This window comes from Colossoma macropomum, unplaced genomic scaffold, assembly GCF_904425465.1.
Source record: "Colossoma macropomum unplaced genomic scaffold, Colossoma_macropomum, whole genome shotgun sequence".
Classification (NCBI taxonomy): Eukaryota; Metazoa; Chordata; class Actinopteri; order Characiformes; family Serrasalmidae; genus Colossoma; species Colossoma macropomum.
The window spans coordinates 302,513-317,731 of NW_023495265.1; the positions used below are offsets into that span (position 1 = coordinate 302,513).

The following is a 15,219-nucleotide window of genomic DNA, read 5'->3' on the forward strand; positions in this document are numbered from 1 at the left end:
CATCCTCAGATAGGGGATGGAATAGTCACTCGTGGAGTCTGTGGGAGTGCAGAATGGAACTGCTGTTTCCTCAATTCCATCACAATTCGAGTCAAAGCATGTCCAGGGAACTATTATGTCTATGAGTTTGTCAGACCATACTACTGGTCTGCTTACTGTGCAGGTATGTAGTTGCTTCTCTAAGCTTTGACTTGCATTTTTAAAGAAGTTTGCTAATAATTATTAGACTTTCATATTAGTTTTAATATGTCCACATGTCATCTTTTCAGATGTGAACACCATCACTTCAACAATCGCCATAGCAACAGCGACGAGTGTTGTATCATCAAGTATGATAACTAGTAGGTTTACACTGGCATCTATATTATCATCAGTTATAATTTTATATTAAGGGTGTACTCCACATTTGTAAAGGCAATGCTTACAGGTGATCCAGTATTAGTATCAGACTGGTTGAAAAGCATCATATTTTCATGCTGGCAGTGCAGTCTGATTGCGTAGTAGTGACATGTTACTAATTTTGTTGGATGTAATCCCATTCATATCCATTTGCTATTTTTGTGGGCAGAAATGATAGAGACTGTAACAACGTGGGTGGAGAGACACTAGACTGGAGTGAAACCTCAGGTTGTGAAAGGGTGTAAAAGTTTTCAAACCTATTTTTGCCCAAAAATGTGCTTGCACTACTGCTTCCTTAGACCTCATCTTATTACAAAAGAAAGTGCAAAATTTTCCTGGCTTCAAGCACAGCAAATTTGTCCTAGTGTGAATCTATGGACCAATACTATTTAAATAAGTAACTTCTCCCAATTACCAACTAAATACAACAGACTTATGTTGCAACTGTTGTTAACTGTTGTGGCAACAAAGTTTGAGTAATTGGTGTGGAACATGATATAATTAATAGAATCAATGTAATGTCTTACAAATCCAAAATCTGGCTAAGTTATAATATACTGAATTTTTCCCCATTTCCTTTCATTCATGTGGCAGGAAAAAATAAGGAACATGCAGACAGGAATTCTAAGGTAGATTTATACAGATGTCATCTTTGTTGTTTTTTTTTTTTTTTCAAAGTCACACATTCAAAAGAAAATAAGGAAAACTGTCTGTGAACTGATCTTCCCTCAATGTACAGCACATCCGTAACATAAAGCCAAACAAAGTGATGCATACAAACGTTCCTACATTATTATTTTTTTTTTTCTACTTTCATTTAGTACACACTTGGATGGTTCTCCAAGGGTCTTTAGCAAAGGCAGTGGTTATTTTTAAAATTACATATATAGCTCTAAAAACTTTCTTTCCCATGCAAAGTTCTATTAATGTTTTCAACAGAATGTTTTCATTCCCAGAATATTCTTCTGAAATGGTAGGATAACATTCTCTAAATGTAATGATTATCACAGAACAGAGACACTCGCAGATAAAGGAATACAAGCAGGCTTTAATGATGAAGTCAAAATCCAAAATCGTCGTCAAAAAACAAGTCAAAGCACAAAAACAGAGATGCAGTGCAAACAATCCAATGGGCAAATCAAAAATCAGAGTCAGGGAAACAAGAATGCAAGTCATATACGGTCATCAACACAATAGAAAGAATGCTCAGTAGTTTGCAGATGAAACAATACCATGCAACTAACTACTGCTAAAGCCCGGGCTTATAAGCTAAACTTATGAGGTCATGTGATCATAGATACAGGTGCTGCACATTAAAACTCAGGCTGAACGCTGACAGGAGTGTGTGTGGAGACCAGCAGTCAGCTGATGAAGTCCGTGTGTGTATCAGGGTTTGTAGGAAGCGAAAAGGCCTTTGATCTCCCAGAGGATTCTTGGAGATCGAGTCCATTGCCTTGCTGGTGACATTCGTGACACTAAACATTCTAAGAATGTTTTGTGATAACATTTGATAACATTATGTCCAAACATTATTAAAACATTTTCAGTGGCAATCAGTTTGTCCATCTGAATTTACATGACCAAATGTAAGGCAAATTATTCAGTAACTGCATGAAATACATGTAAATTTGCCTTTTATTTATTTATTTATTTATGTATTTATTTATTTTTTAAAAGCTCCCCTCAAATTAACAGAACATGTGTTTTATGATCATACACATATTGCTATATTGCATATTGCTTACAATTTATTGCTGAAAGCCAAAAATCTTACACGCTCTTTGTATTATTTTATAAAAATAATTTTTACAGAGCAGATCACTGAAGAGACGCCATCTGTTTATAGTTTATAGCCCAGATTTGAGGAAAAATGGGTCGACTTTCAGTAGAAAAAAAAAGAGAGAGAGAGTTCAGCTTCTTCTATTATAAGGGTTTAAAATTACATCACCCATCTATTTGACTGGAAAGAAGACAGTTACAGCTCTCATATCACACCCACCTTTTGAATGTAGCTTGAATATAGCCAAGGCTGGTGATAGCTTAAAACATTCTTTCCTGTTGACTCTATTCTTCTTCTCTGACTAACTAAAAATTCCTTGCGTCCAGGTTTTGCTCCAGCTGTAGACCATCCTCCTTTGGGGTGGGGCCAGAGTGCTGATAGGTCCTTCTAACCTAACGGTGATTAGCTATTCACAGTCTCCAATTCTGATTGGTGGCACTGCTTACGAGTGCCTCTCCCTTCATAGGTTATCCCAGTTTCGATTACTCTGATTCGCCATATTGGAATAAATGAAAAGTATCAGTGACAAATATGTTTCAAAATACCATAACATTTTGAATCATTCCCTTGAAACTTGCACAACTAGGAAAACAAACAAAACAAAACATTCGGTTATATTTCATAAAAGACAGTTGGAACACCATCTATATAAATTACATTTACATTTACAGCCTTTAGCAGATGCTCTTATCCAAAGCGACTTACAAAAAGTGCTTTGTCTATCCAGAGAAAGTGTCTTTACTAGTTACCAATAGGTGTGTCTTCAGTCTGTGTTTGAAGACAGCGAGAGACTCTGCTGTTCGGACAGCCAGTGGGAGTTCGTTCCACCACCTGGGTGCCAGCACAGAGAACAGTCTTGATGCTTGCCTTCCGCGCACCTTGAGGGATGGCAGGTCAAGCCGAGCTGTACTCGAAGCTCGAAGGGCTTGTGGTACAGTTCGAGATTTCACCATTGCCATCAAGTAGGGAGGGGCTGGTCCATTTTTGGCTTTGTAGGCAAGCATTAGGGTTTTAAATCTGATGCGTGCAGCTACAGGAAGCCAGTGAAGGGAGCACAGCAGTGGGGTGACGTGGCTAAACTTGGGAAGATTGAAGACGAGCCATGCTGCTGCATTCTGGATGAGTTGCAGAGGCTTGATGGCCTGCATTAGAAGACCAGCCAAGAGCAAGTTGCAGTAGTCAAGATGACAAGAGACTGCGCTAGCACCTGGGTGGCCTCTCGAGTGAGAAAGGGTCGGATCCTCTGGATGTTGTACGGGAGAAATGTGCATGACCGAGTGGACTGGAAACCTGTGTGTCAGAGGGTGAGAAAGAAAGCATTAGTTGAGTGTCATCAGCATAACAGTGATTAGAGAAGCCATGAGATGATATTACATTGCCAAGAGAGCTAGTGTAAAGAGAAAAGAGAAGAGGACCTAGCACCAAGCCTTGTGGGAAACCAGTGGAGAGCCTGCATGGAGAGGATGTGGACCCTCTCCATGTTACCAGATAAGAGTGATCCTCCAGATAGGACTTGAACCACTCCCATGCAGAGCCAGTGATTCCAAGGTTGGAGAGGACGTCCGAAAGGATTGTGTGGTTGACTGTGTCAAAAGCTGCTGAGAGGTCAAGAAGAATCAGGACAGATGACAGACTGGCTGATCTTGCTGACTGGAGCTTCTCGGTCACTGCTATAAGAGCAGTCTCCGTTGAGTGCGCTGGTTTGAAGCCAGACTGATTGAGGTCCTGGAGCTGGTTCTGTGTGAGAAAGAGAGACAGTTGATTATAGACTGCACATTCAAGAATTTTTGAAAGGAAAGAAAGGAGTGATACTAGTCTATAGTTGTTGACATCAGAGTGGGCTTCTTCAGGATGGGAAGTACTCTTGCAGTCTTCAAAGTTGATGGAACTTCACCTGATGAAAAGGACTTGTAATGAGGAAAGTGATGAAGGGCAGTAGATCCTTGGAGATTGACTGGAACAATGCGGATGGAATGGGATCCAGTGGGCAGGTGGTTGGGTTACTGGATTAAAATTAAAAGAGGCAAAAACACACACTTTGTATAGTATCTAGGTATAGTTTATTATGAGTAATGACATTACTGATATTACAAAATAAATAAGTCTGAAGGTCATCTACAGGTACTTGACACAACCAATGTAACAGTGGCTGTGGACAATAACAATTGGTGGACACAAACATTTATGCACGCAGGGTTGACACCATCCTACAGGGGTTATGGGCGGTAATGAATCGTTAGTCAGACTAAAGCATGATTAAGGCTATAGGCTTGTGGGATATAAGCTATTCCTGCAACATTATGAGGGCAGAATCCTCATTGTCTTCCACCTGAGGACTAGAGGGGTTGCTACGCTCAGCTCTCCTGCGCCTAAACCAGGTGTCTAGTGTATTTTGTAGAGCTTGGGTATGCTTGACATAAAAGCACATCATGTCTGAGGTTAATATAAGTTAACAATGTGGCAGGGGCATGAGTAAGTAAAGGGTTGAGTGGACCAGAGAGTTTGAGAAGCAATCTTTTTGAGCATGTTATCGATGGGGTGAGGTCAGTGACTTGAGTCCCCTTGTATTGAATCCGTGTGAGGGTATTGGGGTCTAACTTCAATGGGTGCTTGGTGAAGAAATTAGGGATTTCAGTTTCACTCTTATATTGATCAGGATTTTAATGGTACAGGGCTACATCCCCAATATGTAGGACAGCATTCTTATTTACATTAGCCCAAAGGTTTGGTTAGGTAGAGGGACCTGATCAAAAGTGTCATGTTGGTTATAGGTTAATAAAGCATCCTTAGTGGGGGTGTTCACCAACCAACGATTGGCAAAAATTTCTGCCTGAGTGGCAATTAGTAGGTCTTGGGGTGTGATGGAAACATGACATGGGTTTAAGGCCGTAAACACCACCTATACTGTCATGAAGAAAGTGTTTACTGGGACAAAGGTAGTGTATGTATCTTGCAAGAGTACTAATGTGCAAGTTGGGAACAAGGTACAGGCTGAGACTGTCATCATGACAGGCTTGTGGGCTAACATTAACAGTAACATCGCTGCCTAGTGTATAAGCTAGGTGGGCCTTTGGGTCAATAACCATTTCTCTGGTAGCAGTAGTGAAAACGTTCTGTACCAAGGACAGGGGTATGAGGTACACTATATGGACAAAAGTATTGGGACACCTACACATTACACCTACAGGAGCTTTCATGACATCCTGTTCTAAATCCTTAGGCATCAATATGGAGTTGGTCCTCCCTTTGCAGCTATAACAGCTTCCACTCTTCAGGGAAGGATTTCTACAAGATTTTGGAGTCCTCAAGAGCATTTGTGAGATCAGACACTGATGTTGGACAAGAGAGCCTGGCTCGCAATCTTCATTCTCTGGTCAGGGCTCTGTGCAGGCCATACCAAGTTCTTCCACACCAAACTAACTCAGCCATGCCTTTATAGACCTTGCTTTGTGCACTGGGGCTCAGTCACGTTAAAATGGAAAAGGGCCTTCCCCAAGCTGTTCCCACAAAGTTGGAAGCATAGAATGCTCTAAAATGTCTTGGTTTGCTGAAGCATTATGATTTCCCTTCACTTATTAATTAATTAAGGGGCCTAGGCCAACCCCTGAAAAACAACTCCATAGCATTATCCCCCTTCCACCAAACTTTACACTTGGCAAAATGCAATCAGGCAGGTAACGTTTTCCAGACATTCGCCAAACCCACACTCATCCATCAGATGTCAGATAGTGAAGTGTGATTCATTGCTCCACAGAGTGCGCTTCCACAGTGACAGAATCCAGTGGTGACATGCTTTGAACCAGTCCACCCCCACCCTGTTTGGTATTGTTTATTTGATTGGTATGACCCATTCTACTGCTAGTGTTTGCCTGCAAAGAAAAGTTAACTGCATTTATTGTAGATTTTCTTGAGACCCAGTAGGGGTATAGTGATTGGCTGCTCCTGCTAGCAGTCCCGCTACTAATTGTTTGGGGCTCTTATTAGAACCGTACAGATCAGACTGAGTGATACTGAACGTCTGCAGTTGCTGTAACATGTGAGTGATGTCTGCCTCATTATGCCTTACAGCTGTCACGGTTTTCCCTTGTTCCTGTGTCTGTTACTTGCTCTGTTTTGTAGCCATGTGCTTTCTGCCATGTGCTTGTGTTTTTGATTTGATTCTTGTGCTCCGCCCTTTCCCTGCCTTCCCTCACCTGTCTGTAGTCTCCGTCTCCTCCCTTTCCAAGGTGTTCCCCATTTGTTTTAGCCTTTATCTAGCCCTTTGTTTCAGTCAGTGTTTGTCTGGTCTTCTCAAACACAACTACCTTGTGTTTTGTTTGCTCTTTGTGTTCCTTTGTTTAAGCCTTGTAGTTAGTTACATTGTACTTTGTATTTTGCTAGTTTGTTTTGGTTATTAAAAGCCTGCTCGCACTTATATCCAGCCTCCTTGCTCATTCCATACATGACAATAGCATCTATAGTCCATATGGCCCTGGCCCACCCTGGCTGTTGGGCTGTTAGTGGCACATTCTTCCTACATAACTCACCAGATTTCAACTTGACAAACACCTTCTGTGTGTGTAGGTGGCAGTTAGTGACCAACAGTCTGGGCTGATCATTCAGTACAATGTGAGCTCGGGTCTGGTTCAGAAATTTTGGGAAGGGCGAGGGCGGTAATCTGGTAAAGAACAGAACAAGGCTTATCTGAAATCATGTGTGGTTAAAGCTAGTCTCTCAGTATTTTCCTGCGATCTTCTAACCAGATGGTCAACGGTAAAGTAACGTACCTTGTCCCCCACTTGGAGCTCATCATAGGATGCTGTTTGTTCATAAAAGGCTTTGTGTCCTTCCACATTCTTCTCCAGCTGTTGCAGTGCAAAGTTGAGTGTGGCTCTGAGATGTTTATGTAAATTGGTCATGTACTGATGCGTAGTAAGTTCGCTTGGTTGATAGAGCAGGTGCAGGGGCAGAGTTATCTGCCACCCGATCATCAACTCAATGTCAATATGTGGCATCATGCTGGGCTGTCTGAATGGCCATCAGCACCAGGGGAAATGTTGCTCTACTTGGCTGGATGCCTGAGAGTAGTAGCTGGTATGGGAACTGGTTTTCACACCCAGCACCTGCCAGAGTTGTTGCATGACTTCGGCAGTAAAGTGTGTCCATCAATAATGACACAGTGGGGTCGACCGGACTGCAAAAAGACTTGGTTCATTAGCAGACAGGCAGACGTCAGGGCTGTATCATCAGGGGACGGAAATTATTCCACCCACTTGGTGACTGTGCAAGTGACAGTGAGGAGGTATTCGGTGTCTCCAACTGACTCAGTGAGTGGTCTGACCCATTTGAGTTGGAGGTTTGACCAAGTGACGGTTGGTCCTCCCTTTTCTGGAGGGGCCCTATGACGTGAGTTTGATGTCTGAAATTGCTGGCATAACAGGCAGCTTCCAAGGTAGTCCGCCACATCTTTCATCATATGTGGACAAAATGCCACCTGTTGTAGTGCCTAGTATGTTGCCTTGACTCCTTTGTGACCTTCCCATGGTGAATTATGGGCATGCATGAGCATCATTCCCCATGGAACTGAGGCACTACACTGGTCAAGTGTGAGACTCGACCTGACCAAGCAGGCCTTTGATGATGCAAATTATGCGTTATGAAGCAAGTATTTCAAATCTGCAATTGAAAAATGTACAGAAGTAATATGGGCCAAAGCATTGGAAAGGAAGCATATTATTGTGTTGATGGTGGGGTCACAAGTTTAAAGGGAAATGAGATCAGAATCAGGGACAGAAGGAGCGACCCACATAGTGGATGTACTGGGGCCACTGGTCAAAGAGTCAGGTATGCCTAGTGTTTGTGTGAATGTAAAGAACAAGGGGGAGGGTGGGAGTGAAAATAAGCAGGGTCAGCATCCCAAAAAGTGCCCATGGATACTCCCTGTGGACCGAAACTGTTGCTCTCATAATGAACGTTGTTACTGGACATCTTGAACATCTAGTTTCACCAGTGCGTCATTGCCAAAGTACATCAAACTTGAGTCATTCTGATTGCAGCACAAAGTCAGTGGCCATTGTTGCTCAGGAAGCAGTAGAAAAGGGAAATTGGCAGGATTCTTTCACGACCTGAAGATTGGGGTTACATTATAATACAAAGTTCAAAAACGCTCCACTGATGGCATGGTTTGAAATGGGTTATATTGCGTTCAATCTAGTCTAGATCACAATTGAGGAAACCTGAGAGCGAAAGGGCCTCAGAGGCCGGTGGAGTGGCTGAGGAAATGTGGGCTCAGCCAGGTTAGGAAGAATCCAGCCTCACAAGCAGCTGGAGGCAAGGTCTCTAAGCCCTAAATCAGTGGTTTGAATGCAGTTTATCTCACAAGAGGATTCTGGTTCTCTTTGAACATAAGTGAAATTTCCCTTACAATTTATCTTTTGTTGTTGAGCCCTCTCAAGCTCAAATTTGATCTCCCTCAGCTCCCTTTCAGTCCTAAACTACTGTTGCTGGGACACCATTAGTTCATATTTAGCTACTTCCAGCTCCTTTGTGGTGCTTCTGTGCTCTGCTTTTCATTCTATTTCAATGAGGGCTTGGCTAAGGAGTTTGTTGGTTTCAATGACTTCCTGGTCTTGTTTTGCAACCTGTGTTTTAGTGGCATCTAATTCTGCTGGGAATGCACATGGGCAAGCTCACTCTACCAGAGAGTTCTCTTACTTGCAAAGCACTAAATCAAACACCAGAGGGCGCCATATATTAATCTTACTTGCAATTCACAAAATCAAACACCAGAGGGTGCCAAAGATTACTTTCACTTGCAATGCATGAAATCATATACCAGAGGGTGCCATTAATTATTCTTACTTTGCAATACACTAAATCAAACAGCAGAGGGCACCAGAGATAACTCCCACTTGCAATGCATGAAATTAAACACCAGAGGGCACTAGAGATTATTTTACTTGCATTGCATTAAATCAAATGCCAGAGGGTACCAGAAATTATTCTAATTTGCAATGCAATAAATCAACCACCAGACAGTGCCAGAGATTACTCTCACTTGCAGCGCCCTAAATCAAATGCCAGAGGGCGCCACAAGTAGTCACACCAGTCGTGATGTCTTACAAGATGGCGCCAGTGTGTCAGCGTGCCATCTGTTCCTACCTGCCCTACTGCTACCTGTTTCATTTGTGTACGTGATTGTGTGCCTCGTCCAGCAGCTCCGTACAGTATCATCAATTCAACTTCAATATGATTGTGTAGATTTGCTCAAAATATGATCTGCAATGGATATTCCCGCCCATAAGATCAGTGGAGATTGCTTTTTTCATTCGCGGTTTTCCCCAGTAACTTTAGTGTGTATTCGTCGTTTGTCCTGCTGCATCACGCTGAAAAGGAAGTGCCAGAGAAAGCGGGGAAAAGGAGCCGGACTGAGAGTGAAGTTGCGCTTCTTCTGTCGTGCACAAAACCACGCTCTCCTGGTGCCTGTTCACCCCGGACCATCATCAGCACAGTTAAACTGCACTGTGATCCAGAGAACACCAGCACGCAGGAGAAGAGGTGTTGAATACCAAAACCTGCGGCCTCTAGAACACGCACCTTGGGCATCTTGTAAATCTGTCTCAACTGTGAGAATGGCCTTGGCTAACGTTAGGTCAGTATTAAATAAATCCTTCATTTTAAATGACTTTATATCTCAAGAGCTGGACTTTTTATTTTTAGTTGAAACGTGGCTGCAAGCTGATGATCTGAACCTGTTCTCAGATCTGTGCCCTACGGACTATAGCTTTTTAAACTTCCCGTGTACCCCAGGAAGAGGTGTAGGAGTTGCAGTCGTTTTTAGAAATGGATACAAATGCTCTGCTCTCTCTATTGATGTGTGTTCTAGTTTTGAATCACTTATTTTTAAAGTTGAATCCATGGACCCCCTGCTCTGCGTTCTTATCTACAGGCTGCCTAAGGCAAATAAGGACTTTATCAAGGAATTTTCTGACCTTTTATCTGTAGTAACTGTGATGTCAGACCGGATATTGGTTCTGGGGGACTTGAACATTCACATATGTTGCCCCTATAAGCCTATGGTCAGTGAATTAAACCATTTGCTGGATTCATTTGATTTTACTCAGCATGTAAATGGCCCTAATCATGAGCATGGACATACTCTTGATCTTGTTTTATCTCATGGTTTTAATGTAGACAATGTGACAATTTTTGAAACTGCATTTTCTGACCACATGCCTGTTATGTTCAGTTCTCTGATAGCTTCACATCCTATGGCTATTAGAACTTCAGAACAACCTTCTAGAAAGTTAGGCCCCACTACAGCTACTCAGTTTGCACTTGCTTATACAAATTTTTCATCTAGTGATCTTCACTTCAGTATTGAAGACCTAACTGCTTCTTTTCAATCTCACTGTAGAACTGTGCCTGATTCAGTTGCCCCTCTGAGAGTTAGACATCCTAAGTTTAAATCTCAACCTTGGCTGAATGACTCTATTAGGACAGCTAGGAAAGAGTGTAGGATGGCTGAGTGTAAATGGAAGAAGGATAGGCTGCAAGTGTCATTTGAGATTCTCAAATCATGTTTGATTAGATTTCAAGAAATGGTCAGATCTGCAACAGCAGAATACTTTTCAGAAATGATCTCAAAAAACCAGCATAAGCCAAAATATCTGTTTAATACAGTAAATTCAGTACTAAATCTTCTTCCATGCTATGGCCCAGAAGTGTCTCTAAATAACAGTAAAGCTTTTCTGGATTTCCTTGTGGCCAGGGTTGAAAAGGCTAGATCTAATATCTCAATTTCTGTGATTAAGCCTTTTGCATTTCAGCCAGGTATTCCAACACTTTTCCAATACATCTGCTATGGATATTCTTCCATCTTCATTTCTAAAGGATGTTTTTGACACAATTGGACTTGATGTTTTATTAATTATAAATGCAAGTTTAGCATCTGGTGCAGTTCCTGCGTGTTTTAAGCATGCAGTTGTTCAGCCCCTCCTAAAAAAAAGCATAATCTGGATGTAGGGGGTTCTAAGTAACTACCCGCCTATATCAAAACTATAATTTTTGGCTAAAGTTCTTGAAAAAGTTGTTTTTACTCAACTTGAATCTTTTATATACAACAACAAAAAAGACTTTTCAATCGGGTTTTAGGGCATTTCACAGTACTGAGTCTGCTCTTTTAAAAATGACTAATAATCTTTTTCTTAATGCTGATTCTGGTGATTGTTCTGTCCTGGTCTTGCTGGACTTGAGTGCTGCATTTGACACTGTTGATCATGATATACACATTGAGCGTTTGGAACATTGTGTTGGGTTCAAGAGTTTGGATCTAAATTGGTTTCTCTCTTATATTAAACATAGAACCTTTTCTGTTAACATTGGGAGATACTTCTTTTCATCTGTGGCCATAACATCTGGGGTTCCACAAGGGTCCATTTTAGGCCCTGTGCTTTTTTTGTTATACCAAATTATCCATAAACATAACATCTCATTTCACTGTTACGCAGATGATTTACAACTATATTTACCTTTAAACCTTGGAAATGTATGTATCAGTGTATCATGGATGTTAAGAATCGGATGACCCAGAGCTTTCTTCAGCTGAATGATAGTAAAACAGAGGTTATTTTTGTTTGGTCCCCCCACAGTAACCAAGAGCTTGAAAGAAAATCTGGGTTTCTTTAACCCCTTTTATAAAAACAGAAGTTAAAAACCTTGGGGTCGTTTTTGATACTGAATTAAAATTTGATAAGCAAATAAATGCAATGGTCAAGGCTAGTTTCTTCCAGCTTAGGACAGTCTCCAGGTTAAAATAATTTCTTAATGCTTCAGATCTGGAAAATGTCATTCATGCCTTTGTGACATCTAGATTGGATTACTGTAATGCACTATTTTTTGGAATTAACGAAGCATCTCTGGCTTGTTTACAGCTAGTTCAAAATGCTGCAGCCAGAATGTTAACTGGTATGAAGAAAAGAGAGCACATTACTCCAGTTTTAGCATCCTTACATTGGCTCCCAGTGCATTACAGAATCCAATATAAAATGGCATTGATGGTTTTTATAGCTTTGAATGGTCAGGCACCTGTATATGTTGAGGACATGCTTTGTATATATGCGCCCTCAAGATCTTTAAGGTCTGCGTCTCAATCACTTAACTGTTCCTCGGTCTTGTCTTAACAAAAGGGGATCGTGCTTTTGCTGTTGCTGCACCAAGACTTTGGAATGGTCTTCCAAGTGACATCAGGCATGCTTCATCTGTGACTGTTTTTAAAACAAACAAAGCTTAAAACACATTTTTACCAATTAGCATTCAGCAGTCGTTGAACTGTGTCTGTACACTGTTGTGTGAATGTATGGTAATGGTGTTCGGAAGGTGGGAATCTTTTTTGTTTTACTGTACAGCACTTTGGTTTTAAAGGTGCTATATAAATAAAATTTACTTACTTACTTATCCAACCGAAGACTGGTGCATGAGAGGCTAGGTTGGGAGCAGCAATATCGACGTTCTTGGGGCCAGCCAGACTTCTCAGATTCAGAAGGATGGTGGTTTGGGGATTTTGAAGCTGTGTGATGCTAACTATAAATATGCTAAACATACTAACTACAAATACTGTATGTTTCAAAATACCATAACAGTTTGAATCATTCCTTTGAAACTTGCACAACCAAGAAAACAAACAAAACAAATCATGTAGGTATATTTCATAAAAGATGCATTGCAAATATGCATTTAGGTTTACATACTCAGTTGAGCTCTAAGGTATACCTAAAAGAAAAAGATTACATGGTTAGGATTAACAAGATACTAATATTCTGTATTTCTATTGTTTACTGATAGAACAAGATACATGTTCTGAGGAATTAACTAAGTAACATAGAATTAATATCACTTACACACAATATGATGTTTAAAAATTGTACAGTCAATATGAATATCAATTCCCTCAACCTGGGATAGAATGGCTGTGCAATGGTGTGGCATGTCTTATTCCATCCACTTGGTGGGTCTATGGGTCCATGTCTGAAATATCAATAAATGCAAAAAATAGATTATTTCGCAATAAAATGTTGCAGTCTTGGTGTTTTCTTGCAGCAAACCAGGATAAGTGGTCAAAATATGAAGTTAAGTTTTACAAATTTGATTTTCAACACTGCACAAAGAAGTGGCAAATTTAAATGCAAACATACAAATACATTGATATTTTGCCTATTACATTTTAATTTCAATTTTGATACTGATACTGGTTGTGATCTTAGACTCAGAGCTCTGTTTTATCCTGCATGTAAGCACAGTCACTAAAGTAGCTTTTTATCATTTGAGAAATATCGCTAAAGTTCATCCTTTTCTATCTCAGAGTGACACAGAGAAACTTGTTCATTCATTTGTTACAAGCAGAGTTGATCACTGTAATGCTGTTCTTACTGGATTTCCTAAGAAAACTATACATCCCTGCGCTCTGCCCCCAACCCACATGCGGCTCTCTCGCCGCCATCCCCACCGGGGTTCGTTGCCACTCGATGTTCAGGCCCCACCTTCCAGCAGGCTCTCGCCGTCACCACTGGGGCCCGGGGGGGTGGGCGCACGCCACATACCCCCATCGACCCAAAAACCCCCTGGGGAAAGACCCAGCACAGGGTGGGAGGGCGGGAGAACAAAGTCGCTGCCTGGGCAAGGACTCCACGAGCGGACGGTCGTGAGTCTTGGAGGCCGGCATGTCAGGGAAGGCTGTGCCAGCAGGAGACACAACCAAGATCACACTGACTTCTCCGACGGCAGGCGGGGCCTCCGTGACTTCTCCGGCGGCAGACAGGGAATGGGAGGGGAAGGGAGGTGGGTTCCAAGAACTCTCAGAACAGGGATGGAAAGGTAGAGAAGGGAAGCTCCAAGCACCCTCGGAGCAGGAAGGGGAGGGGGAAGAAAGGCTCCGGTCTTCTTTGGAGCTCCTGCCCCCATGCACACCGAGGGTTGCCGCTCCGCCAGCAAGCTCCTGACCATCTGACAGGTCTCTACCTGCTACTTCTCAAGCTGCTTCCAGTGCTTTTCAGTGTCCTGGAAGACAGCCTGCAGCTCCCGCCAGCCAGGTGCAGGTGGACCAGATTCTTGACGGCCTCCTCTTCCACCACGGAGACTGTGTTCGTGTTCTCCTCCTGGGTTTTGGCACCACTTTAGCACGGCATGTGCTACCCCGTGCTCAAGGAGGATGCTGGAGGCAGGGTTCAGGGTTGCAACAGCCATATTTTACTTCACCCAAATAAACACAAAGCAAACCCAACACAACCAACTAAGCTGGCCACTTTTCAGGCCTTGTTAAAGTAAGCTTTTCAGCTCTGTCTTTCGTCTTTCATTGTTGCTGCTTCTTGTCCCTCTCTCTCGCTTTGTTCTCTCTCAACTATTTAAAAAGGCACTCATGCTGCCAGCCAGATCAGCATCAGCTGGCTCTTATCAAGGGCAGCATGACCGAGAGCTCGCTGCTCTGCCTCCCTGTCACCGCCCCCAGCTGGCAGCTCAGCCACCCGGGTCAAAAGTGAGGTGTAGTGAAGCGGCCTTGCTGCGTAACAGGGGGCGGGGCTTGGGCGGCGCATGCCACATAATAATAATAAAAAAAAATAAAAAATACAACAACGTCGTATTTTGATGTGTCAACCGCTTATTTATTTCAATTCCTAAACAATGTAACATTAGCCTGGCTCAGAAGCTATAACGCTATTGGTGTATGTTTATGGTAGCAGCGAGAGAATTATTTTTTTGCTCCTATTTTACACTCTCTAGAGAAATTGTACACTTTGCTTTACACCTGATTCTGAGTACCTCTTAAAGTCTGATATGCTATTATGCTAATAATAGCTAATTTATTAATTTAAACCCTTCTAAAACTGTGTTCTTATAGGAAATTATGGCCATGTGAGGGACCCTCCCAGAAAAATAATTGAAAAACGGGAATTGTTTGTAATTACTGTATTTCCACAGCGGACTCTCCAAAAAACCTCACTTTTGACCCCTGCAATAACTACAGTGTGCTTAATAACGAATGGAGAAGAACAGACGTGGAGTTCTAC

General features: G+C 42.0%; 1 long non-coding RNA gene across 1 annotated transcript; it reads left to right on the plus strand.

The window, feature by feature from the left end:
• Positions 1-46: 46 nt before the first annotated feature.
• On the plus strand, positions 47-15,218 carry LOC118801325. The gene is made up of 3 exons (XR_005006494.1): positions 47-163; positions 270-341; positions 15,131-15,218. It is a non-coding gene; the product is annotated as an uncharacterized LOC118801325 (long non-coding RNA).
• Position 15,219: the final 1 nt, after the last annotated feature.